At 48.2% G+C, this 23,623-nt stretch overlaps 1 protein-coding gene across 1 annotated transcript in view; it reads left to right on the top strand.

The window, feature by feature from the left end:
* Nucleotides 1–23,623, top strand: part of LOC137626682 (transmembrane emp24 domain-containing protein 1-like) — a 204,999-nt gene that overhangs the window by 848 nt on the left and 180,528 nt on the right. The window lies entirely within an intron of this gene.

The following is a 23,623-nucleotide window of genomic DNA, read 5'->3' as shown; positions in this document are numbered from 1 at the left end:
TCTCCTTATTTTTACCGACGACTTTCAAGTATTCTTCTTGATGTGACCCTTCTGATACCTTATGTATACATTATTTTATGCAATACTCACAAAGGCATATTGCGTTTTATTTTAACCATTCTTCTAATACTGTATGTTTACGCAATACCCACATGGACATATTATTTTTTACCCTAGTTATTCAAGTATACTATGAGTCTTGACCTTTCTAATATCGTTGTTATTTATTCGTTGATGGCATACCCACTTGTATATTTCTCGGTAATTCTATGCAATAGTTCCTCTAGCAAGTTATCAAATTTTAGTACCTTCACTAAAAAGAGGGAATTCCAAGGTTTATTTTATATATATATAAATCTGAGCAGTGCTAGGTCCAGAAGTGGTTTAAAAATTAAAATTAAATTTGACCCGCCAGAAAAAACTTAGTCCCTCGACTTCTTAACTCTCTTAAATTCCTCTAAAGCCTGAGCTCTTGTTTGTTTGTTTGTGCATTATAAACATAGATTATGTCATTATTACATTATAAACATAGATTATGTCATTATTACATTATCAACTGTATTCTACGAAACAAGAAGTCACCCAATTGTCATAGTTTTTAACCAATGATGATTATCCACATATTACTTGGGACTAGCGTTTTAACAAAACTTGAATCACGTGACTTGAATACCCAATCAGGTGACATTTTTACTAGGAAACTAACACACTTCGACTCTTTTCACAGAACTTTTTTCAGTCTTATGAGAGCCATGGAGGAGTGTGAACCTTCAACTTCTGGTGCGGTTTCTCATTTTGACATCAATTTTTGTAGATTTTCTCCGAAGTTCTTTTCTCAATTGTTACTGTATTTGAATTATAAAACTTTTGTTTTTAAATATACTTACCCGGTGAATATATAATAGCTGACGTCTCCGAAGGCTCGACAGATTCCAAAAACTCGCGAGCGATCGCCATGAAGGTTGCGGGTGTGCCCACCAGCGCCGACTATCGGCCAGATACCGCATATACATGTAAACAGCCTCAGTTCTTCTCTGTCGGTTTCATCGACAAGTCGATTCCACTCGCTTTATGACCTCGAGTTTTCTACCGAATTGGTGAAGTACTTGGTTTTGGTTTTATTGCTTTTGCCGTGTTGGATTATTCAATACTATCTTCAAAAGAAATGCTTTTGAAAGAAGAGTAAAAGTGTTTTGCCCTTGCTTTTTTATCTCTGGTTTTTCCATAGAGTAAAGATGGCCGACCCTTCCCTCAGTGTACGGAAGTGTGTTTTAGGCTTTTAGTAATTATTTTATCACGTTATAAATTATTGTTGATAATTATAGATTTTCCTCTATATATTTTATATCTCTCCCGCCTTTATTAGGCCTCTTCGATTAGCTTTCCATTTATACTAAACATCAAGATAAATTTTATGTTTTGTTTATATGCGGCCTTTACCTCCGAGATGCGAGATGTAGGCGGTCCTAACTTGGAAACCGAAGTTAAACAACGTTGAGCCCATTCAACTTTTATTTTCGTTAAGTTTAAGTCATTTGCTCTGTAAGAGTTATGAAATGAATATTTTTTAGAAAATATTTTAAGAAAGATATTCTTTGAATAGTCTTCGTGCTGTTTTTTCAAAGATGAACTAACGTTTGGTTTATTTATGCTACGCAGTTTGCGCTCTATCGTTACGATAGAGAAAGAGAGAATCACGGTTTCACTTTGCAGAAAGAGTAAATCGATTTTGACGTTTTGTTCATTCTTCTTTCAAACTGAAGTGTTTTAAATACTAATTTAAAGGAACTTGTTAATTTTCAATTTCTTAGTCCTTTCAGTTTTTTTCCTTTGGTCAAATAACCTGTTTATTGACGAAAGGTGAGTGGGCAATTCTCTTGTGTGTGACAAGAGAGAGAGAGACGGAGAGAGAGAGAGAAAGAGAGAACGATCCGATCTTTATTCTCGTCCCAAGTAAGTTGTTTGGGAGCGAGTAACGTTGTTCTCGATTCAGTTTTTTACTCTCGTCCCAAGTCTCTGTACGGGGGGAAAGGATAAAACGTTTTTAGTTTTTATTCTCGTCCCAAGGCACTGTACGGTGAGAGATTGAAAACGTAGTCTTTAATGAACTAGAGTTAGTCTCCTTCCCAGTCACTGATCCTTTTTAACTTTATATATTTCCGTTTTATTCGATATATATGTATATGTTTTTTTGATTTTTGCATGTGTGTTTCATTTTGTACTAATGTGCTTACATTATACGACTCATTTCGCAATTATAACCTTTTGATGTAAGGGAGAATTGCGTGCTTCAGGTAGATATCAGTTTTATTCATGCCTAATGTGAAATTATTGAAAAATACGATATCAGTGAAGTGAGTGCTAGAAAACATGTGCTGTGTTGCGGAGGGTTCGTTTGTTCGTGCTTGTCACTTGCCTAGTCCGAGACCTCTTTCAGGCTCCCATGCACCAGGGAGAAGGAATGTCGTAGGACCTAAGGGAGTGAGGAGTGTAAACCAACGAACAGACGTTCCCTCAAAGGTATCAGACGTTGCTCGGCAAGCACGTCCTTGCCATAAGACAGGAGAGACGAAGTTTCTCCTCGTCATCCGAAGACTTTTCGCAAAAGAAACCTTGGCGCAAGGTTTCTAGACCCTTTAAGCGAAAGTCAGTTCCTTCAGGACAGGTCCAGCGTCCTGGCTGTAGCCATGGGGACAGCTCTGACCCTTTGCAGTCGTCGGAAGACGGTTCGCCTATTAAACGCAAGCGTAACACGGGGTACGAGGGTCGCGGTAAAGGCAATGTTTTGCCAACACAAACGTTACCGTCGTCTCGGCCCGTTCCGACTTCCGTTGATCCTAAATGGGTTGTCCTGCAGGACATGCAGACTAAGCTTGCCTCCCTTATGGAGAAGTATGACGTTGAGCAGGTTCACGATGAACCTTCGCTTTCGAGTCGCCGTTACGCTAACCGAGACTCTGGCCGTCAGCCGCCCAAACGAGCCTTTACTCGTCCTTTTGACGTTATGAAACGTGATGTCGGTAGTTTGTCACGTCAGTCACGTGACTTGGATCCTCACTCGCTGCAGTCCCGTGTTGACTTTCAGCCGCTGCCGCAGCCTCGTGTTGACGTTCAGCCGCTGCCGCAGTCTCGTGTTGACGTTCAGGACGTTCGCCAACCAGCCGCAGTTGCCTTGTTTTGACGTTGAGCGTCAAGCAACGCAGTCAAGGGTTGTTTTGACTGCTCAGTCTAGGCAGTCAAGGCAGTCTCGACTTGACGTCGAGCGTCCATCAACTTCTGTTGTTGTTGCTGGTCAGTCCTTTCAGCAGCGACATGACGTCGCTCCCTTGACTGCTACTGCTGCTCCTTTGCGTGTGGACTTTGCCTGTCAAGCATTGCCACCGCGGCAGGTCTCTCCTTTTCATGAAACTCGGCAATTGTCGGACGAGGTTCCTTCAGATGAGGAAGTTGCTGATCCCCCTCCTACTGATATTCCTTTGGGTACTTTGTCAGACGGAGAGGAGCCTAAAGCTGCTCAGCCCTCTATGGACTTTAAAAAAATCATGCTGATTTTTAAGGATCTTTGTCCGGACCATTTTGTAACTGCTGCTCCTCGTTCGCCTTCGTCAGAGTTTACACTAGGCCTAGCTACTTCGAAGCCGTTGTTTTCTAAGCTAGTGCTCTCTCGCTCTTCTAAGAGAGCTTGACGTTTGCTAGGCGACTGGATGATCACCAGGAGGAGTTTGGGGGAGACAGCCTTTGCTTTCCCTCCTTTTAAACTGGCTTATAGAGCGAGCGTCTGGTATGACACGGGAGAAGTTCTCGGCTTGGGAGTTCCTGCCTCTGCCCAGGGAGACTTCTCAAGCCTCATAGGCTCTCCCCGTCGCCTGGCCATGAGACGCTTCAAGATTGTATGGTCGGCTTCAGAGCTAGACCATCTCCTGTTAGGAGTTTTTCGAGCGTTTGAAGTGTTGCTGTACAATTATGTCATGCATGAACAAGGCTATCAGGGATGGCTCCAATGATCTGACAGCCACTTTCTCTGCAGGAACAAGGCTATCAGGGATGGCTCCAATGATCTGGCAGCCACGTTCACTGCAGGTGTACTTAAGATGTAAGTGCGCTCAATGTGTTCATTGTCAAGACAAACTTCACGATGAAGACTACCAAATCTGTCTTGGCAGCATTAAGGGAAGGCGACTGGATGGTCTCTCTCGACCTTCAGGATGCATACTTCCACATCCCGATTCATCCAAACTTTCAACAACATCTGAGGTTTGTGGACGGGAAAGTAATGTACCAATGTCGAGCACTGTACTTCGACCTCATTCCTGCTCCTCTTGTTTTTACAAGGCCTTTGCAAAATGTAGCAAGCTTTCTACATTTTTTTTGAGGATTCAGAGCCTCCCTTTATTTTGACGACTGGCTAATCAGGGCGTTGTCATTATATCGCTGTCTGGAGAGCCTCTAATGGACATTAGACCTAACCAAGGAGCTAGGTCTCATAGTGAACGTAGAGAAGTCGTAACTTACAGTACCCCATCCCAGACTATTCTTTATTTGGGAATGGAGATACAGTGTCTGATTTTTCGGGCCTTTTCGTCTCCCGCAAGAATGGAACAAGCTCTGTTAAAAGTCCTTCACTTGCAAGAGAAAAACAGTTGCTCTGTAAGAGTTTGAACTAGCCTCGTGGGAACTCTTTCATCGCTGGAGTAGTTTATCTCTCTGGGGAGACTCAACCTATGCCCTCTCCAATTTCACCTAAACCATTGGAACAAGGAGAAGGGCTTAGAGAGTATCTCTTTCCCAATCTCCAACTCAGTCTAGACATGTCTGACTTGGTGGGACAGCAACATCAGACTTCGAGAAGGTTTTTCTCTTGCGATCAAGAACCCAAACCATGTGTTGTTTTCAGATACATCGGATTTGGGTTAGGGAGCTCCACTGGACAGTCTGGAATGCTCGGGTCTTTGATCCACGGATCAGATGGAACTCCATTTAAGGCAAGTAACATCTCTCCTTTGGCGAGATTTGTGCAAGGAAAATGAATGTCTTGGCGGACGGCCTCAGCAGAAGAGGACAAGTCATCTCCATGGAGTGGACGTTGCATAAGACTGTGTGCGAGAAGCTATGGATGACATGGGGTCAACCCACCATAGATCTTTTTGCGACTTCTCTGACAAAGAGGCTCTCGACTTACTGCTTTCCAGTTCCAGATCCAGAGGCAGCCCACATAGACGCTTTCCTGCTGGACTGGTCTCACCTGGACGTTTATGCCTTTCCACCTTTCAAGATCCTAAACAAGGTGCTGCAGAAGTTCACCTCTCACGAAGGGACCAGGTTGACATTGGTTGCTCCACTCTGGCCCGCGAGAGAGTGGTTCACAGAGGTACTTCAATGGCTGGTAGACGTTCCAAGGAGTCTACCTTTAAGGATGGATCTCTTACGGCAGCCCCACGTAAGGAGTCTTCATCGAAGCCTCCCCGCGCTTCGTCTGACTGCCTTCAGACTATCGAAAGACTCTCAAGAGCTCGAGGATTTTCGAAGGAGGCAGCCAGAGCGATTGCGAGAGCTAGGAGAGCATCTACCATCAAGGTCTACCAGTCGAAGTGGGGAGTCTTTAGAGACTGGTGCAAGTCATCATCCATTTCCTCTTCCAGTACCTCTGTAGCCCAAATTGCAGACTTTCTCCTGCATCTGAGAAATGTTCGCTCCCTCTCTGCTCTCACTATTAAGGGCTACAGGAGCATGTTGGCTTCTGTGTTCAGACATAGAGGCTTAGATCTGTCCAATAATAAAGATCTCCAAGATCTCCTTAAGTCCTTCGAGACCTCTAAGGAGCGTCGTATGGCAACTCCTGGATGGAACTTAGACGTGGTCCTAAGGTTCCTAATGTCCGACAGGTTTGAGCCATTACATTCAGCCTCCCTGAAGGATCTCACCCTCAAGACGCTTTTCTTAGTGTGCTTGGCTTCGGCTAAAAGGGTCAGTGAGATCCATGCCTTTAGTAAAAACATCGGCTTTTCTACAGATAAAGCCACATGTTCGCTTCAGCTTGGTTTCTTGGCCAAAAATGAACTCCCTTCTCGTCCTTGGCCTAAATCTTTTGATATACCTTGCCTATCAGAGATCGTAGGCAACGAGCTTGAAAGAGTACTGTGCCCAGTTAGAGCTCTTAAGTTTTATTTAGCTCGTACCAGATCCTTACGAGGTGGATCTGAGGCCTTATGGTGCTCAGTTAAGAAGCCCTCATTGCCTATGTCTAAAAATGCTTTATCGTATTTTATTAGATTTTTAATCCGAGAGGCTCATTCTCACTTAAGTGAAAAAGATCGTTGCTTGCTTAAGATCAAGACGCACGAAGTAAGAGCGATAGCAACTTCCATGGCCTTCAAGTAAAACAGATCTCTGCGAAGTATTATGGACGCGACCTTTTGGAGAAGCAAGTCGGTGTTCGCTTCATTTTACTTAAAAGACGTCCAGACTCTTTATGAGGACTGCTACACACTGGGTCCATTCGTTGCAGCGAGTGCAGTAGTGGGTGAGAGTTCTACCACTACATTCCCTTAATTCCAATATCCTTTTAATCTTCTCTTGAAATGTTTTTAATCTTGTTTTGGGTTGTACGGAAGGCTAAGAAGCCTTTCGCATCCTTTTTGATTTGGCGGGTGGTCAAATGTCATTTCTTGAGAGCGCCCAGATTAAGGGTTTTGATGAGGTCCTGTTGTATGGGTTGTCGCCCTGGATATAACAGCTCCTGGGAGTCTTTCAGCATCCTGAGAGGATGGCTGGGCTTCGTAAGGAAAGCGGACTAACAAGGCAGAGTAATTGTCAGAGTCAGCTTCCTTACCAGGTACCTATATTTATTTGGGTTTTGTTATGATATAACTGTCAAAAACTCTAAGCATATACGCCTTTATTGTATTAATACTGGTCTCTACCCACCACCATGGGTGTGAATCAGCTATTATATATTCACCGGCTAAGTTTAATATTTAAAAATGATATTATGATTATAAAATAAATTTTTGAATATACTTACCCGGTGAATATATAAATTATAGGCCCTCCCTTCCTCCCCGATGGAGACCCAGCGAAATGAGAAGAACTGAGGCTGTTTACATGTATATGCGGTATCTGGCCGATAGTCGGCGCTGGTGGGCACACCCGCAACCTTCATGGCGATCACTCGCGAGTTTTTGGAATCTGTCGAACCGTCGGAGACGTCAGCTATTATATATTCACCGGGTAAGTATATTCAAAAATTTATTTTATAATCAAAATATCATTTTGCATTACAGTATTGTGGTAAGATCGAAAGAATAATTAAGCACTGCCAAGATCACGTTGTTATAAAAAGTGAAAGTGACAGTGACACTGTTTGCCCCAACTGTGGTTCTAAGTGCCGACTTGATATTAATAAAAAAAAGCATTTCTGTGTGACGGAAGCCATGTTGTATTGAAAATCAAGAAGAAAGTGGAAAAAAAAGGTGTATTTTTTATGTATCCATTTTAAGGGAACTTGGTTTGAAAAGTATCATTTAGATATAGAATCTAATTTGTTACTTGTATATAATTATATTGGTGTTAAGTTTAGTTATAGATTTGTTGAAAATTAATTAAGAATTTCTCACAAAATTATAAATGATTGGTGCTCATTCATTCATGAGGTTATTGTGCATTGGGTATTGAGTCGCAAAGGTGAATCTCAGCTTTACCCTCCAACCTAAGTATTCTGAGTACACAAAGGGTTTTAGGCTGTCTTATATTTAATATGGCTATGTAAAGGGGGGGGGGGGGGGGTTGTCGAGGGAGTCCCTGCCTTTTTCCCTGTAATTTTTTTTTTTGTATTTTACTACTTTTGTGTGCTATTATGAAACTTCCTTCGACGTCCTGATCATAAAGTAAGTTGTTAATTTGTTCCGTAACCGAAATACAAACCACGCTATTTATATGGGGTATTATTTTCGCCTTAGCTGAAATGGCGAGCCATTAGATTTTTAACGAGGGTTAACTACCCCCGCGCTAGTTAGCGAGGGGGTAGGGGAGGGGTAGCTAGCTACCCCTCCCCCCCACACACCGGTGAACTGATTCACTTCGCTTTTGGCTCGGGCGGTGGGCAGACGTGTCTGCTCCCGCCCTTGCCTGGCAGCCATTAATGTTTTGTCTTTACTTAATTACCTACTTTTCTTATACTTAATATATATGTAACATTCTTTATGTTTATGTATACTGTATATTTGAGTATAGAAATTAGCAAGTTTCCTTTTCAGTGTTGTGCTGTGTGTGTAGTGTACGTGCTCTTGGTGCTGAGCAACCGCTCTTGTAACCATGCTCGAGGGCTGAGCAGCTGCAAGATCTTGTGACCTCTCTCGTTCGCGAGGGAGGCCACTCATAAGGACTCCTCTTCGGAGGATTTCTCCTTATAGGTCAGCTTGCTGATCCAACGGCCCTATGGGGCGCCATCATCAGTGTCTTCTAGTCTCTTCTACGAAGTGTTCACTTCTCTCGTTCGTGAAAGAAACCACTCATAGAGACTCCTCTTCGGAGGACTGTTCCTGTTCAGACCAGCCAGCGGTTCGGGACCTCTCCACAGTTCGCCATCTCCTAGTCCTGCTGACCTGCCGTCTCCGTTCCTGGCTGCTGACTCTGTGGGGGCCTACGTACCCCGTTTTCCAACGGGCACCGGTCCCTTCGGGGCAAAAGGGGCTTTCTCCCACTGTGAGTAAGCCCCTTAAGTGCGAGGTATCGCCCTGCGCTCCAACGTTTTCCTGCGCGCAAGCACTCGCCTACTGTTCCTGCTGTTCCTGAGATTTCCATCCAGGGAATCCTGTTCCAGTCCTGATCGTCCCAGTTCCGGATCGTCCTTCATCTTCTTACGCGCTAGCGCTGACGATCTTCTTCGCGCGCTAGTGCTGACGATCTTCTTCGCGCGCTAGTGCTGACGATCTTCACGCGCTAGCGCTGATGATCTTCTTCGCGGGCAAATGCTGGCGATCTCCTGACGCGCGCAAGCGCCTACGATTATCTTGGCCGACGATCTTCTTCACGAGCGAGCGCTGATTACGCGCTAGCGCTGACGATCTTCGTTCACGCGCTAGCGCCGACGATCTTCTTTTGCGTGCTAGTGCTGATGATCTTCTTACGCGCGCAAGCGCCGACGATCTTCTTACGCGCGCAAGCGCCGACGATCTTCTTACGCGTGCAAGCGCCGGCGATCTTCTCTCACGAGCGAGCGCTGACGATTTTCTTACACGCGCAAGCGCCGTCGATCTTCTTACACGCGCAAGCGCTGACGATCGTCAAGCTCCGTCGATCTTCTTTGGCACGCTAGCGCTGACGATCTTCCTACGCACGTAAGCTCCGATGATCGTCCGCGCTCAGGCTCCTATGGTTCCCCGTGCCAACGATCTTCTTACACGCGCAAGCGCCGACGATCTTCTTACGCACACAAGCGCCGACAATCTTCTTACGCGCGCAAGCGCCAACGATCTTATTTCGCGCGCAAGCGCTGACGATCTTCTTGCGCGGTCAAGCGCCGACGATCTTTCAGCGCTGTTGATCTTTAGCGCTGTCGATCTTCTTTCACGCACAAGCACCGACGATCTTCAAGCGCCAACAACCTCGTACGCGTGCGTACTGACAGCCGCGCCGACGCGCCAACTTTTATCACGGGCTCTTCAATCTGATTCCTGCTCACCCAATGATGTCGCGCCCGCGCGAGAATGTTTTCAACGGTTTCTCGCGTGCGACCCCTGGTTTTTTCCCATCGCGTGAGCGCCAGCGTCTCTTGCGCGCGACCCAGGGGTTTCCCATCGCGCGAGCACCAGTGCTACCCCTCTACCAAAGTGAGACCTTCTCCCACCGCACCAATGGGAGAAAATCCATCTCGAGCAGGAGAATCGTCCCGTGTTAGGGAGAGAAGAGCCCTCAGACTTCTTTGTTGGAGTTACGTATCCCTCCTAGGAGGGAATCGAAGGACTCTAAGAGTTCCCCCAAGTAGAACCTTGGGTACAGTGACTTTGCTGCCAGTTCACCAGGAAGAGAGCAGTATGATTCAGAGAACCACTCCGTGGAAGAGCCTTCCAGGGGAATCTCTCTTGAGAGACTCTCTAGCCGGCAGGTGACATTCTCGACAACAGAGTTCCTGAGTCAGGAAAAGCTCGCGGTTTTGCCATACAGGCCACTTCGTGGCTGGATGTCTGGCTAGGGTCTCTGGGCATCCTGCTGCGACCCGAGGATCTGTCCAAGGAGAGCATCAGGAAAGCCCTGGAGATCTTCCTCCTCTCAGGTACACGTGCCATCGAGTTTCTGGCCCACCAAGTTTCGAACGTGGGCAAACTCGATCTTGAAGCAACGTGATGCGGTGGCCGAGAGGTTCCACTCGAAGGTTCCAGCCGTGGATACCTGTAGGCTCAGACACTCTCCCATCTTGGGAAAGAGTCTGTTTGAGCCCAAGGGTACGGAACAGGCAGCTGAGAGGTGGAAGAAATCGAACCACGATTCTCTTCTGCAAAGGGCTCTTACATATAAGCCCTACAAACCTCCAGCACCTCAACAACCTCGCCAATCCAAGATGACGAAACCGGTAGCGGCAGCTAAGACGAATGTGTCCAACCAGTAGCCCTTTCCTGTTAAAGACAAGGAGAGCGTGAAGTCCTCCAGGGAAGGCAAGAATCCTAGAGCGAGTGACCAAGGCCGCAAGCACTAGGATTGGCAATCCCCCTGCATGGCATGGATTCGTAGGGTGATTCATCTGTCCCTGAATCCAGACCCTCCTCCGTCATGTCGCCCTAGAGCACATGATGTCAGGGGCGTAGCTACGTCCCTGGCCTTCAAGAAAAATTTCTCAGTGACGCAGGTTCTTCAAGCTGGGGTGTGGAAGTGTCAGATGACCTTCACAGCCCACTACCTGCAAGACGTGACCTACAGGAGGCTCGATACGTTTTCTATCGGCCCTGTGGTGGCTGCACAACAGTTGGTTTAAAACCTCAGGCTCCTTAATGGACAAGTAGCAGAAGGTTGAGCGCATTGTTACCCGGTCTTAGTCTGCATGAATGAAAAGGTTTGTCTGGCCTTTATTCTTTTCTTCATCTTCCCGTCTCTTGGGGAAAGCAGCATCCTGGGTTCTCTGCACAGCTGACCTCAAACCACTGCAGGTAAACCATGTTTCCTTGTGTTCCTAGTATTAAGCTAATACTGTCACGTCCCCATACCCTGACGAGGTGGTATTGGGAAAGTCCTAGCCTAAGTTTCCATCTAAAGGACTACAGGTCAACTTCCTAGGATGAGTCACACTTTATACCTTCACACACAGCTTACGTAGGCCGCAGCCCTTGCGTAGCAAGGTTCTAGTGAGTTGCAGGGACTCCTTATTGTTGAGTACTGACACACTCAAATACTGAGTCCCTGGGCAAAGCCAAAAGCCAGTACTGTCCGGGACTTTCCACCCTTCCTAATGTGTGAGTCACCCCTATTAAATAGCGTGGTTTGTATGTCAGTTACGGAACAAATGACAAATTCGTAGATAATTTGTATTTTTCCTAACTATACAAACCTTAGCTATTTAACCAAACTTGCCCACCAGCCCTATCCCCCTTGAAGTCCTACCTCTAAGCAAAGTGAGCTCAAGCACAGGTGTGTGTGAGGGAGGGGGGATAGTAAACCCTCGTTAAAATTCTAATGGCTTGTCATTTCAGCTACGCCGAAAATAATAACCCCTATTAAATAGCTAAGGTTTGTATAGTTAGGAAAAATACAATTTTAAATATTTAACTTAGCCGGTTGGATATATATATAGCTAACATCTACGACGGTCGGCAGCCGATTCAAAACTCGCGAGCGATTGAGGTGTTGGGTTGCTGGGTGTACACTAGCGCCACCACTCGGCAGGATACCATCACTGTTCCAAAGTTCTCCAGTTCTTCTCTGCCGAGTTAGGTGTCAACATTGGTTCCTTGCTCGCGCTAACCTCAAGTTTTCAACAATTGGTGAAGTACTTGTTTATGGTTTTTGGCTTTCGTCTGGTTGGTTATTCTTTCTACTTTCTCAAACAATAAAGATCTTCAAGAGAAACTCTTTTTGAAGAGAGAAAAATTTTTACCCTTTTTTTTTTATCTCTTTCTGGATTTTCCACGATAGAGAGAGAATATGGCCGACCCTTCCCCCAGTGTATGGGAAGTGTGTGAAAGGCTTTAAGTTTTTAGTATTTATTTTATCACTTTATAAATTCTTGTTGATATTTATAGATTTACCTCTATATTTTTAGATCTCACCCACCTTACTTAGGCCTCATCGATCCTCACTCCATTTGTACTAAATACCGAGAGAAATTTGGTATTTTATGGATCGATGGGATGAATATTTTTAGAAAATATTATAAGTGAATTTTTGTTTTTTCAAAATATTTTTCTTTGAATAGTCTTCGATCTGTTTTCAGAGATGAACTAGCATTAAGTTTATTTATGCTACGCAGTTTGCACTCTATCGTTACGATAGAAAGAGAGAATCACGATTTCACTTTGCATAAGAGTTTGACGTTTAGTTCATTCTTCTTACAAACTGAAGTTTTTTAAATACTAAATAAAAGGTACATGTTATTTTGCAATTGCTTAGTCCCTTTAGTATTTTTTCTTTAGTCACATATCCTTTTATTGACGAAGAGTGAATGAGCCAGTACTCTCGTAACAAGAGAGAGAGAGAGAGAGAACGATCCAAATCTTTTTTTCTCGTCCCAAGTCACTATACAGGGAGATAGAGAGTGAGAAACGTTGTTCTTCTTGATTCAGATATTTATTCTCGTCCCAAGTCACTGTATAGGAGAGGGGGAGAGAAAAGTAGTTCTTCACGATCTAGTTTTTTATTCTCATCCCAAGGCACTGTACAGGGAGAGAGAGAGAGAGAGAGATAAAACGTAGTCTTTCGCGTTCTAGTTTGTTGTTCTCGTCCCAAGTCACTGTACAAGGAGAGAAAGAGAGAAAACGTAGTCCTTAGCGATCTAGTTTTTTAGTCTCGTCCCAAGTCACTGATCCTTTTAACTTTTACTTTATATATTTCACTTTTATTTTTATCTATGTATGTTTATTAATTTTTACATGTGTGATACAATTATGTACTAATTAGCTTACACTAAAGGACATATTTCGCAATTCTAACCTTTTGGCTTAAGGGAGAATTGCTTGCTACAGATAGAAATCAGCTTTATTTATGTCCGATTTGAAATTATTAAAAGATGCGAGTGTCCTTGAAAAAAGTGCGAAAAACATGTTCAGTGTTGCGGAGGGTTCGTCTGTTCGTACTTGCCGCTCACCCAGTCCGAGACCTCTTTCAAGCTCCCCAACCCCTGGGAGAAGGAATGTCACAAGACTAAAGGGAGCGATAGGTATTAAACCACGAACAGACGTTCCCTCACGAGTTGCAGACGTTGCTCCTCACGATCGTCCTTATTATAAGAGAGACGAGACTAAGTTCTCCTCGTCCTCCGATGACGTTCATGTTAGTAAGAAATCCTGACGTCAGGTTTCACCACCTCTTAAGAGGAAATTAGTTCCTTCAGAACAAAGTCAACGTCCTGGCTGCAGTCACTGGAGCAGTCCGGAACGTATACCTTCATCAGAGGAAGGTTCGCCTGCTAAACGTTCTTTTTTAGCGTCAGATTTTGTAGCTCCGGAGGCCCCTGCAAAGAGTCACGGTGCCTTTGTTTTATCTGGTCGTTCCAGACGTGACTTGAGTGCTGCCACTCCCGTTATTAGTGCTGACGTTCCCGACGTCACGGTCTGATCCTTTTGTTCAAGATCCTAACTTTAGTTTGTTCCGTAACTGAAATACAAACCACGCTATTTAATATGGGTTATTACTTCAGCGGAGCTGAATGACGAGCCATTAGAGTTTTAACGAGGGTTTACTACCCCACCGCTAGTAAGGGGGGGGGTAGGGAGGGGTAGCTTGCTACCCCCCCCCCCCCCCACACACACACCGGTGAATACTTCACTTTGCTTTTGGCTCGCGTGAAGAACAGACGTGTCTGCTCTCACCCTCGCTTTGACTGCCATTAATCTGTTTTGCTTTTTCTTTCTCAGAGTGTGTGAAGTTGGCCTCTATAAACATGCGTACGTGTCCTGGTTTATCTGACCGCCCTTGTGGTACCTTTATGTCGGTGGTAGACACCGATCCTCACACCTTGTGTCCTCATTGTAGGGGCCAACGATGTGAAAAGGGTAATGTATGCGGTGAGTGTAGGGAGTGGTCTACCTCCCAGTGGGAGAGGTTTACCCGCCGGAAGAAGAAGTCCAAAAGGGATATTTCTCCTCCAAAGGCTTTTTGAAGAGAGAAAATCCCAAGGCCTCTTCTTCCGTAGCTCAAACCTCCACCGAAGCTCCCACTTGATCGGTCTCTTCTGAGAGGCCGTCGAAGGGGAGCGTAGACCGTTGTTCTATTGACCGATCCCGGGGTGCGGGAGAGGTAGTTACCTCCCATAGCGAGGCAGCTGCCCCTCCTCCCTCGGAGGAGGATATTGATTTCCCTGTGCCTAATCGTGATTTGTTGCAGCTTTGGTCTGCCTTGGGGCTTCATGGTTCGCCCTCCAAGGAAGCCCTGTTTGATATGATCAAGCTGGGAGCAGCTGTTAAACAGTCGCCGGCGATAGCAGACGTAGATCCTCTGTTTATCGTCGACGTTGTTATAACGGAGGCCTCCGGTGTGTCGGATCAAACTACTCTGTTGTTGCTGAGGTAGCTGAAGGCTCTGATTCCCCCTCCGAACATCTTTTGAGGGTGGAACTTAGTCCCATGGTCTCTCCTGCTGGTGATTCTCCCCCCCTGGGGAGTTCACTTACAGAGACTCCTCTGCGGAGGCCTTACAAAGGTCAGCCTGCTGATCCCACGGCCCTTAGAGGGCGTATAAGGCGGAAGGCTCGTCCTCCCCTTCGCCGTAGAGGAATTCCTTCTCCTCTGCGGAGGAGACTCATCGTTCTCCGATCCTGCCAGCTACCACCTTAGACCTCTCCGAAGATCGTTCGTGATCTCCTTTGGTGGAAAGTCGTCCTTCGGGACCCCCTGACCTGTCACCCTCCAGACCTGCTGTCCTGCCATCACCCTTCAAGGATGCTGATCCTGTCATTGTACAGGCACCGGTCCCTTCGGTGCACAAGGGACTTGAGCGCAAAACTGTGCCTCAGTCCCTTAAACGCCAGGCACCCCCTGCGCACCGACTTGCTGCTGTTCCTGACTTAGTGCCACTGCACTCCCTTGTGCGCGTGCGCGCTCCTGCTCTTGTTCCTACGCGCCAGGGTCCTCCTGCGCGCCCATGATCTCTTGCGCGCCCTCCTGCAGTTCTTGTTATAGGGCGTCATCGCTCTCCTGCGCGCCAGCGCCCTCCTGCAGTTCCTGCTACAGCGCTAGCACACTCCTGTTCATCAGCGCTCTCCAGGGCCTCAGCGCACTTCTGGAATTAAGCGCATAGCCACAGTTCCTGACACAGCGCGCAAGCGCTCTCCTACACTCCAGTGCGCAGTGCAGGAGGTACTTAAGCTAGCGCACGGGCGCTCACAGGTACTCCTGCCTTCTTCCTCCAAACTGCGCACCCCTGTGTGCCCGAATCCTGTTGCGCGCCCAGCTCAGCAGCGCTCACCTGTGCGCCCGAATCCTGTTGCGCACCCTGCGCTCCCATCGCAGCAGCGCACACCAGTGCGCCCGATTCCTGTTGCGCGCCCACCACAGCAGCACACGCCCTTACGCCCGCATCCTGATGCGCGCCCACGATCTCCTGCACGCCCAGCGCGCCCTCGTTCTCCTGCACGCCCAGCGCGCCCTCGTTCTCCTCAGAGGGCGGTTACTGCACCACCTGCGCATCGTTCTCCTGCGCGCCAGCTCGCAAGCTCACCTTTGCGCCCTCACGAGGCTGCACAATCGCGCCCTCGCCCCGTGCTTCCTGATACGCGCGCTCCATGCCCACGAGCTAGGAATATTGCTCCTGCGCACACGCGCCCATTAATTTCTCACGCACGGGCTCATCAGCAGGTTCCCGCGTGCCCGCGCACACGCGAGCAGAAGGTTGCGCACGCTCCAGCTCCTATCCTGCCTTCAACATTGCCCCACGTTCCAGCTCCTGCGCCCGCACGCCCTCGCCGTCACCTATGCGCGCCCTCGCCCTCGCGTGCGGTCACACGCGCACGCGGGAAGTTCTTGTATCTCACGATCCTGCCGCACGCGATCCAGGGCAGGGCTCATCGCGTGACTACCAGCGCGATACACGCCGCGATCGCGATCCCGCTCGCGACTTCATGGGGCTTCAGGCGGACAGATCTTCTCGTTCTCCCCCTCGCAAGCGCAGAACAGCGCGCTCGCCGGAGGAGGGGAGGTTTCCGGACAGGTCTAAGGACTCTCTTTCAGCTCCGTTTCAGGCGAACCCTCGTTTGTCGACTCCTCCTAGGGATCGTTCGATCCCCTTCCCTCCAGAAGGAGTGTCTGACAGCGCGACTGTCAGCCAACAGCCCTTGTTTGGTACCATAGTCAGAGCTCTCATGCAGGCTTTTAAGCCTGTGTTCTCTGAACTAGGTCACAAAGCAGTGGCTATCTCGTCTCTCCTGAAGAGGAAGAGAGGAGTCCCCTCCGTGGTAACTTCTCCGAGGGCTAAGCTGTCTCCTCGGAAATCCTTGCGCAAGGCTCCTTCTCCCCCCCAGACTTTCTCTCCCTCCACTACGGACGAGGATTTCCCATCCTCAGGGGAACCGGACGAGCCGGTCTGTTCCCCCATCGCACCAATGGGGGAAACTCCGCCTCTCCCTGAGAAGTCTCCTCACACGGGGTTGGAGAAGAGCCTGCATCCATCGTTGCCAGGAGGGAGCCGAAGGACTCGAAGACTTTGCCGAAGTCTTCTGCAAGGATCAGACAGGAACCAGCTAGACCATCGGAGAATGTCCACGTGTCCCCCCAGGAAGAGCCACTGAGGACTGGAGACTTTGCTGCTAGCCCTTCGGGAGGAGAGCATCAAGAGTCTGAACATGCGTTCTGGCAAGTTCTGACCCTCATGAGAAATCTCAACGGGTTCCCGGACCCTGAGATTCCTCCTCGTGAGGGTAAGGACACGGTCTTGGACCGAGTCTACGGCACCCAGAAGCCCTCTAGGGCCAGTGCAGCCTTGCCCTGGTCACAGGGGATGAAGAGTGCCAGAGACAAGGTTGAAAGCCAGCTCTCCGAGCTTGCCTCCTCCAACAGATCCGGCGCCGGTAACAAGCTCCTCCCTCCTCCTCGAGTCCACCAGAGGAGGTATTTCGAGATCTAAGAGGAGACTTATTTGAGTCTTCCCATTCACCATTCTGTGGAAGAACTCACTGGGAGAGTCCCTCTAGAGAGACTTTCAAACCTGCAGGTTTCGTATTCTGCTACTGAGATCCTAAGCCAGGAGAAGGTGGCGAAGTGTGCCATGCAGGCAACTTCGTGGCTTGGCATCTGGCAGGGGTCTCTGGGCATCCTGGTGCGGTCTGAGGACCTATCCAAAGAAAGCACCAGGAAGGCACTGGAGACATTCTTACTCTCTGGCACGCGGACCATCGAGTTTCTGGCCCACCAAGTCTCGAGCTTGTGGGCCAATACGATCCTGAAACGTCGAGACGCGGTTGCCGAGAGGTTCCACCAGAAAGTCCCCAGTTTCGACGTTAGCAGGCTCAGACACTCTTCCGGGCTCGGTAAGAGTCTGTTCGAGCCTAAGGACGTGGAGCTAGCCGCTGAGAGGTGGAGGAAGTCCAACCAGGACTCCCTCCTCCATAGGGCCCTGACATCAAGGCCCTACAAACCTTCAGCAACTCAACAGCTCCATCCAGCTAAGAATACAAAAAATATGACAGCAGCGAAGCCAAAGGTGTCTAAGCCCTTTCCCGTCAAGGACAGGAAGGACAGGAAATCCTCCAGGGGAGGTAAAAATCCTAGAGGGAGCGGTCGAGGCCATAAACGCTAGGATTGGCAGTCCCCCTGCATGTCCACCAGTGGGGGGATGCCTACAAAGTTGCGCGATAAGGTGACAGCAACTCGGGGCAGATACCTGGACGATTTCCGTGATCGCTCAGGGTTATCGCGTCCCGTTCACATCCTCTCTACCACCCCTGACAGCGAGGCCAGTGTCATTGAGCTCCCTTACCATGGGATCGGTAAGGGGGCAAGCCCTCCGGGCAGAAGTCGAGACCATGTTGAAGAAGGACGCTCTCCAAGAGGTGGCAGACGGGTCCCCAGGCTTCTACAGTCGACTCTTTCTTGTAAAGAAGGCGTCTGGAGGCTAGAGACCAGTCATCGACCTCTCGACCCTGAACGGGTTTGTCAAACAGACTCCTTTCAGCATGGAGACCGCAGACACGGTCAGACTTGCAGTGAGACCACAAGACTTCATGTGTACACTGGATCTAAAGGACGCGTACTTCCAGATCCCAATCCATCCGTCTTCCAGGAAGTACTTGAGATTCAGCCTTGACAACAAGATCTACCAGTTCAAGGTGCTGTGCTTCGGTCTCTCCACAGCTCCTCAGGTGTTCACCAGAGTGTTCACCCTGATATCATCGTGGGCTCACAGGATCGATATCCGTCTCCTCCGTTACCTGGACGACTGGCTGATCCTAGCAGACTCGGAGGCAACCCTTCTTCTCCACCGAGACAGGCTTCTCGAACTTTGCCAGGATCTGGGGATCATGGTAAATCTCGAGAAGTCCTCTCTGCAGCCCTCTCAGAAACTGGTATACCTAGGCATGGTCATAGACACCAATCTCCACAAAGCCTTCCCATCAGACGACAGGATAGCAAGGCTGAGGAAGGTCGCAAGGCCTTTCCTCAAACGAGAAGAACTTCCAGCCCAAATATGGTTACGTCTCCTCGGCCACCTCTCTTCCTTGGCCCGTCTGGTTCCCAATGGTCGCCGCAGAATGAGATCCCTCCAGTGGCGACTCAAGTCTCGGTGGAATCAAGGATACGATTCCCCGGACTCTCTGATCCCTATGGGTCCCGCAGAACAGACGGACCTTCGGTGGTGGCTAGCAGACGAGAACCTACGAAAGGGAGTGGATCTTCTTGTCCTTCCCCCGGATTTGATGTTGTTTTTCGGACGCATCAAAGATAGGGTAGGGAGCCCATGTTCTGAACCACAGGACCTCAGGACTGTGGTCAGAATCAGAAAGCTACCTTCACATAAACCTGCAAAGAAATGAAGGCCGTATCCCTGGCACTTCAGAAGTTCCATCAGGTCCTGGCGGGCCACTCTGTGGTGGTGATGAGCAACAACACCACAGTAGTGGCTTATATCAACAAGCAGGGAGTACCTTCTCGGAATAGCTATCCCATCTTGCAGTAGAGATACTGAGATGGTCCGAAGTCCACTCAGTCACACTTTCAGCTCGCTTCATTCCAGGCAAAAGGAATGTGCTCGCCGACAGTCTGAGCAGAGTGACGCAGATAGTGAGTACCGAATGGTCTTTGGATCCTCAAGTAGCCAACAAAGTCCTGACTTTGTGGGGTTCCCCGACTGTGGATCTGTTCGCTACAGCGCTGAACTTCAAGCTCCCGCTGTACTGCTCCCCAGTCCCAGGCCCCAAGGCTCTCTGGCAAGATGCCTTCCAACAACGGTGGGACAACATCGACGTTTACGCCTTTCCCCCGTTCTGTCTGATGAGGAGGGTGCTCAACAAGACCAGAATATCGGTCAATCTATCGATGACCCTGATAGCTCCGCTATGGCATCACGCAAAGTGGTTTCCGGACCTCCTGCAACTCCTGACGGAGCCCTCGAGAGAACTCCCTCCACGTCACGAGCTACTCAAACAACCACACGCCAACATCTTCCACAGAGCCGTAGCTTCACTTCGACTTCACGCCTGGAGAGTATCCAGCACCTCCTCACTGAGAGAGGATTTTCTCAACAAGTTGCGAATAGGATGTCTGGACACCTGCGCAGGTCATCCGCAAGGGTCTACCAGGCGAAGTGGCGAGTTTTCTGTGGTTGGTGTCGTGGAAGGGGTATCTCTCCACTCGATGCCACTATTCCAGCAATAGCGGAGTTCTTCGTGTATTTGCGGGAAGAAATGTGCCTTTCAGTCTCGGCGGTGAAAGGCTATCGCTCAGCCTCAAGTCTAGCCTTCAGGCTCAAAGGAGTGGACATTTCTTCCTCGCTGGAACTTTCACTACTCATACGGAGTTATGAACTTACCTGCCCTCAGTCGGAAGTGAGACCTCCTCCTTGGAACGTGGCTCGAGTTCTCAGGTCTCTTAAGAGACCTCCCTACGAACCATTACGCCAGGCTTAAGATCGCCACCTTACTTGGAAGACGGTGTTCCTGCTAGCTTTGGCCTCGGCCAAACGAGTCAGCGAACTCCATGGTCTCTCATACGACATCGACCATTCAGGGGGATGGGGGGAGGTAACGTTCAGGTTCGTCCCTGAGTTTGTTGCAAAGACTCAGAATCCGGGAGTGCCGGACCCTCGGTTCGACTCTTTCCAGGTTTCGAGTCTTCGTTTTGTAACAGATGACCCAGACCATCTCCTACTGTGCCCAGTAAGGAGTCTGAGGTTGTATCTTAAAAGAACAGCTGCAGTTCGTCCCCACGTGCAAACCTTGTTTGTGAGCACAGGGAAAACGAAGAGGAGGGTCACCAGGAATACCATCTCAGCCTGGATTCGCAAGGTAATACACCTAGCCTTAAATCCTGACCCTCCTCTGTCACGTCGCCCCAGAGCACATGATGTCAGGGGCATAGCTACGTCCCTGGCCTTCAAAAAGAACTATTCAGTGACGCAGGTCCTGCAAGCTGGGGTGTGGAAGCGTCAGATGACCTTCACAGCCCACTACCTGCAAGACGTGACATACAGGAAACTCGATACATTCTCTATCGGCCCTGTGGTGGCTGTACAACAGCTGGTCTAACCTCAGGCTCCTTAATGGACAGGTAGCAGAAGGTTGAGGGCATTGTTACCCGGTTTTAGTCTGCATGAATGAAAAGGTTTGCCTGGCCCTTATTCTTTTCTTCATCCTCTCCTCCCTTGGAGAAAGCAGCATCCTGGGTTCTCTGCACAGCTGACCTCAAACCACTGCAGGTAAACCATGCTTCCTTGTGTTCCTAGTATTAAGGTTAATACTGTACTGTCACGTCCCCATACCCTGACGAGGTGGTATTGGGAGAGTCCTAGCCTAGATTTCCATCTGAAGAACTCCAGGTCAACTTCCTAGGACGAGTCACTCTTCTCACCTTCACACACAGCTTATGTAGGCCGCAGCAGTTGCACAGCAATGCTAGCAAGGTGCAGGGACTTCTTATTGCCTAGTACTTACACACTCAAATATGGAGTACCCGGGCAAAGCCAAAGCCAGTATTGCAGGGACTTACCACCCTTCCTAAGGGGTGAGTCACCCATATTAAATAGCGTGGTTTGTATTTCAGTTACGGAACAAATGACAAATTCGTAGATAATTTTTATTTTTCCTAACTATACAAACCTTAGCTATTTAATCAAACTTGCCCGCCAGCCCTGTCCCCCGATAAGTCCTACCTCTAAGCCAAGTGAAGTATTCACCGGTGTGTGTGGGGGGGGGTAGCAAGCTACCCCTCCCTACCCCCCTGCTAACTAGCGTTGGGGTAGTAAACCCTCGTTAAAACTCTAATGGCTCGTCATTCAGCTCCGCTGAAGTAATAACCCATATTAAATAGCTAAGGTTTGTATAGTTAGGAAAAATACAAATTATCTACGAATTTGTCACGTTTTGCAGGACATGCAGTCTATGCTGTCCACCTTAATGCAGTCCTACGGTCCTGCTCCTGTACGACAGGAACCCTTACTTGCGGAGCGTCACGGTTCCACTAAGTGTGACTCAGTTCATCAATAATCTAAGCGTGAGGCTTTAAGTCACGCTGACATAAGTCCTAGTATTAATCTTGCTGTCAAGCAAGATACTGATCATAAATCTCGACGTGACGTCGAACGTCAGTCCTTATAGTCCAACCGTGACGTCGAGCTGCTGTCACTGCAGTCACGACGTGACGTTGAACGTCAGACACCGCTGTCACGACGTGACGTCGAACTTAAGACACCGCAGTCACGACGTGACGTCGATACAGTCCCGACGTGATGTCGTCCTTCAACCTCTACCTGTTCTTCATCGACAGGTTGATGCTAGTTGTCAAGCTTTTCTATCGTGACTTCTTAATGGATCTCAACCAAGTAGAGACATAGACTTCCGGATGAAGTTTATTCTGAAGAGGAAGAGGATATTTCTCCTTTCCAGCTGTACCTTTTGGGTATCTTGTCTGAAGTAGAGGAACCTAGTTCTGCCTAACAATCTTTATATCTTGAGAAGATCATGACTGTTTTTAAGGAAGTTTTTCCGTCGCATTTTGTTCCTGCTGCTCCATGCTCGCCTCCTTCAGAATTCACTTTAGGGTTGGCTGCTACAGCTCCCTCTTGTTCTAAATTCGTGCTCTCTCGGTATTCTAAGAGAGTATTACGCTTGCTGAGAGAATGGTTGAAGACTATAAGAAGTCTTAGCATGTCAATCTTTGCCTTCCCTCCAGCCGGATTGAAGAACTTCTGCCAGGCTTAGGAAGGAACAGGAGCAGACCAATGGTCTGTCCTCTTGTTGAAGGAAGGGTACATTATATCTTTTGTAAAGAAACTTCCTCTTGTCCAAAAGCCGATAGATCTCTCTCCCAGATACCTAGAGGAAGCAAGAAGACAAGCTTTGCATATACAGGTGTCTCTCTTGTTAGAGAAGAGAATTGTGGTGAAGTTTTCTTAACCTTCAATCTCTAGGCTTTTACAACCTCCTCCGTTAGTTCCAAAGAACTCAGGAGGTTGGAGACCAGTGCTGGACGTGAGTGCGCTCAATGTTTTTATCCTGAAAACAGAGTTCACTTTGGAAACTTCCAAGTTTGTGCTAGCAGCAGTAATGGAAAGCGATTGGATGGCCTCACTCGATCTCCAGGATGCTTACTTCCTTATCCCTATCCATCCGACCTTCTAACTATATCTAAGGATTCGAGCTCTGTGCTTTGGTCTCAGCACTGCTCCTCTTGTGTTCACGAAGCTCATGCGGAATGTGGCGAGCTTCCTGCACTCGACAGGTGTCAGAGCCTTCTTTTACTTGGACAACTGCCTACTCAGGGCGTCATCCTTCATTCGTTGTCTGAAGGACCTCAGATGGACCTTGACCCTAGCGAAGGACTTAGGTCTCTTAGTAACAAGGAGAAGTCTCCACTGACCCCATCTCAAACTATTCTCTATTTGAGGATGGAGATACGGAGTCTAGTTTTTCGGGCTTTTCCATCACCATCAATACTCGAGCAAGCTTTCTTAAAGATTCATCTTTATCGAAAAAGGATCAGTTGCTCTGTAAGGATGTGGATGAGTCCACTGGGAACACACTCGTCTCTGGAGCAGTTTGTCTCCCTAGGAAGACTCAATCTTCGCCCTCTCCATTTTTACCTCAACCACCATTGGGACAGGGAGAAGGGCTTAGAAGTGTCCATTCCACTTCCAGAAACGATCATGACTTGCCTGAAATGGTGGGATGTCAATCTCAGACTTCAGGAAGGCCTCTTTCTTGCCCACAAGAACACAGACTATGTGTTGTTTTTGGACGCGGGGTGGGGAGCAACACTAGACACTCTAGAGTGCTCGG

Source organism: Palaemon carinicauda, chromosome 2 (genome assembly GCF_036898095.1).
Source record: "Palaemon carinicauda isolate YSFRI2023 chromosome 2, ASM3689809v2, whole genome shotgun sequence".
NCBI classification, from domain to species: Eukaryota; Metazoa; Arthropoda; class Malacostraca; order Decapoda; family Palaemonidae; genus Palaemon; species Palaemon carinicauda.
This window is presented reverse-complemented; position numbering and strand designations above follow the sequence as displayed.